The 3,582-nt window shown below is 47.4% G+C and overlaps 1 pseudogene across 1 annotated transcript; it reads right to left on the bottom strand.

The window, feature by feature from the left end:
- Positions 1 to 264: 264 nt before the first annotated feature.
- On the bottom strand, positions 265 to 1,299 carry LOC310780611 (beta-galactoside alpha-2,6-sialyltransferase 2 pseudogene; annotated as a pseudogene). The gene has a single exon. The product of its transcript is annotated as a beta-galactoside alpha-2,6-sialyltransferase 2 pseudogene (transcript).
- Positions 1,300 to 3,582: the final 2,283 nt, after the last annotated feature.

The following is a 3,582-nucleotide window of genomic DNA, read 5'->3' as shown; positions in this document are numbered from 1 at the left end:
GGCACCTCTGAGAGCATTGAGGAGCATTGAGGAACTTCAGAGTTCTTGGGGGAACCCCTAGGTTCTTGGATAGTAACCTAGAGGTTCCTCAAGGAACTTGTAGTTTTTACAGTGTTAGTTTCTTCTGATAACAGGATCTCCACTGTAGCTTTAGAAATGACCCTGCTACAGCCATTTGATGGCCCACAAAAATGGGGAGTGTTGGCTGATCACTTGCGGCCCACCTGCAGTACCTCCACGGCCCACAGTTTGCGAATCACTGGCCTAGCGCCAGAATCCCTGCTCACAGTTGACGGTGCTGAAGCCGGGAAGAGTGACGCGTCCCCTCTTGAGGTCCATTTTGGTGCCCGTGTTGACCCGCTGGACCAGCTTCTTCTCGTACAGGAGCGGGTGGAAGGAACCCCACGTGCAGGCGGCGTCATAGTGACTCTCGTGGTAGTGGCACAGGTTAGTCTGCCTCATGGAGGGGATGTATTCATACACGTGCACCTGCTCACACAGCGTCATCATCAGGTGGATCCCCATGAAGCCAGATGAGGGTACATTGAGCTGGATCCTCTCCTGAGTGTTCTGCTGAATCACATCCCAGAGTTGCCACAAATAGCTGGGGTGAAGGACGTAGAACGGCTGGGCAGGATGGAGCCTCCGGCGCTCCACGTACGGACCAAACAGGTTAAAGCGTGGACTAGCATACCACTTGTGTAAGTTGACAGGGTACGCTGCAGAGCCCCATGCCACCAGAGTCACATTCTTGTAGAGGGAGCTTGTCTTGAATTGATGCTCAGGTTTGGCCAAAATCTGTGAGTTGAATAGTCGAATAGTGGTTTTGGTCCCCACGTCTTTCTCATATCCCTCTGTAGGAGCAGCATTGAACCGCAGAACTGCATCATGGGCATCGATCTCTTTGCCCAGTCCCGAGTGCAGGATGGCTCCAGCTGAGGTCACCACAGCACAAGTCTTGAAGGCGCTGTGGTCCTGCCGCCTGTAGAGTTGGTCCAGGGGGAGGGGCGGCACCAGCCCAGCCCAGCCCAGCGAGGAGAACGGCTCCTCGGATCCATCCAGTGTCTTCAGCCGGGCCGGACCCTTCAGCTGGCACAGCAGCTCCTCGGAGCTCTGTGCGGTCCTGCGGTGGCCCTTGTAGTGTCCACCTTGTAGTGGCCCTCTCTCTCTCTCGTTCTCTCTCTCGCTCTCCGAGTGAGAACCCAAGTTCTCTGTGCCGAAGGATGACCAGGCGGCAAAGCTCTGGAAGTGCGGGTAGTTAGAGAGGAGGGCCAGGAAGAGCAGAAGCAAGGCCAGCATGCCCACGAGCACAGGTCTCAGACACCACCGCATACTGTACTGCACATCTGAAGAGTTTTGAAGAGTCACACACCATGACCAAATCTCAAAAGGAGGGCCGAGCCAAAACAGTTCCGCCCACATAGAGAATGTCTTCTCAAAAGACACAATACAATGTTACAATGTGCAGCGCCTGGGGACCAACTCCAGTTCTTTTGCCAGTGCCTTGGTCAGGGGCACTGACAGGAATATTAACCCAACATACATGTATTTTTGGTGGTGGGAGGAAACCGGAGCACCCGGAGGAAATCACACGAACACAGGGAGAACATGCAAACTCCACACAGAAAGGACCTTGGACGGACCGGGATTCGAACCCGGGACCTTCTTGCTGTAACAGGATGAAAAATGTATTTCAGCCCTTGTTTTTTTTAGGTCATGTTTTCTCTTTGATATTATACCATACACTATTACAATTGCATACTGAAATATGGGGCCATTATATATTGTTGTTTCATTCTACTGCAGATAAAAGCTTAAATAACATATCTTGGGCAATAAAGTGTCAAAATCAATTACACTCATGAGTAAATAGCAATGAATTAATAAAGAGAGTGAATTCAAGGCAGGGTTGCTGCTAAGTCCAAAAATGTGGATCCTGATTGGATCTATTTAACTCATTCTCTGCCAGGGTCATTTCGGTCTGTGTGCTCCCAGTGCCAGGATTTTGAGCATATTTCCTGATCTTCTTTCACAGAATATTCTATGCTAGGAATAAAATTACACAACATATCTCACAATAAAGCAGAGACTCTCTTCTTATCCCTTGTAAAAAACTGAAACTCTACCATGTTTCCTTGTTTAGTTACAAGCAGTGGAAGTTAGCTTGTTTTCACTAAAAATGCCCTCCTTGGAAGAGAAATAGGAGAAAAAGAGGTTTTTAGTGAAGGACACCGTTTCAAGCAGAACTCTCTTTTGAGCCTTTTATTTTTTGCCTCAGTGACACATCAGACATATACAGTATTTGTTTTCCCAAAAAAAAAAAAAAAAAAAAAAAAAAAAAAATTACTGACTTTTACTTCCTGGAACTTATTTACCAGATAGTCCAAGACTGGACGGACCTTGAACAATCTGTCACCTGGGTTTGCTACAGTATTGTCAGTAAAATGGAAGAACCTCAGAATAAGTTGGAACCTATTTCGAGACATGGTCTTTCCGAAATAGGGGGAGCCACGTCCCTTTCCATGTGGGTGACCTGTAAATTATAGAATAGAAATACATAATTACCATAAAATACATATCATAAAAAATACATATATTACAATACATGTATTTACAATACAATAACATCTTTTTTTGTATGTGGTAAGTGTGATGAGAAACTTTTTGTCCTTACCCACAGGACTGGGACTAGGACTGGACTCCATCGACTCAGAGTCTGAAAACACAAAATATCAAAGTATGATAAATATGTGCACAAAATCAAATAAATAATTTACTTTTACAGTTGCCATGTGGATTTTTAGCTTAGCTTGATAAAAGCATAAACAAATGGAACCAAATGAACCCTTATGTTCTCTCTCTCTCTCTCTCTCTCTCTCTCTCTCTCTCTCTCTCTCTCTCACACACACACACACACACAGGAATCACACAGGCAGCTGCAGGCACCCAAATGGCCGCACATGATCGTCACTAACGTATCGATCACAATAAAACAGTACCTTACAACGTTGCACAACACAGAGCTAGTCGAGTCGCTAAGTTTACACAGACGGCTGTGTGTGATCATTTCATCTCAAACGCGATACAAAAAATAGGCTACTTCTTACCATCGTCATCGCTCTCTTGAAGTGGCACCCATTCCTCCTCCGATTCATCTGTGTCAGACGGATCAGAACGCTGTGAAGGGGAGCCTTCGTCGCCCTGGCGCTCCGTCGTGGAGCAACAACAAAAGAAACGCCCGCGTCTTCCTCGCCATCGTCGCCATCCGAGAACTCTGGGTCGGACTCTGTTTCGACCACAGGCTCCATCTGGACCCTGGGCAGGGTCAGCAGCCCCATGGTCTCTTCAATTGTCCGCTGGCGTGGACCGGGGTGCGTGCTGGAACTGGGCCCAGGCAGGGAATCAAAGTGTTGAGGACGCCCAACAGCGCTGCTGCTGCTGCTGCGGCCACGCCGGCCACCGCCTCTCTTCATCTGCTACTGCTAAATAGATTAGGCTACTGCTAAATGGGTGACTATACTATAAATACTAAACGTGATTTAGCGGGTTCCTTTTATCAGTTTGACTTGAAACAATGTCACA

The sequence above is a fragment of the Poromitra crassiceps genome (genome assembly GCF_964638095.1).
Source record: "Poromitra crassiceps genome assembly, chromosome: 8".
Lineage (NCBI taxonomy): Eukaryota > Metazoa > Chordata > Actinopteri > Beryciformes > Melamphaidae > Poromitra > Poromitra crassiceps.
The sequence above is the reverse complement of the archived record's forward strand: the minus strand, read 5'-3'. Positions and strand labels throughout refer to the sequence as shown.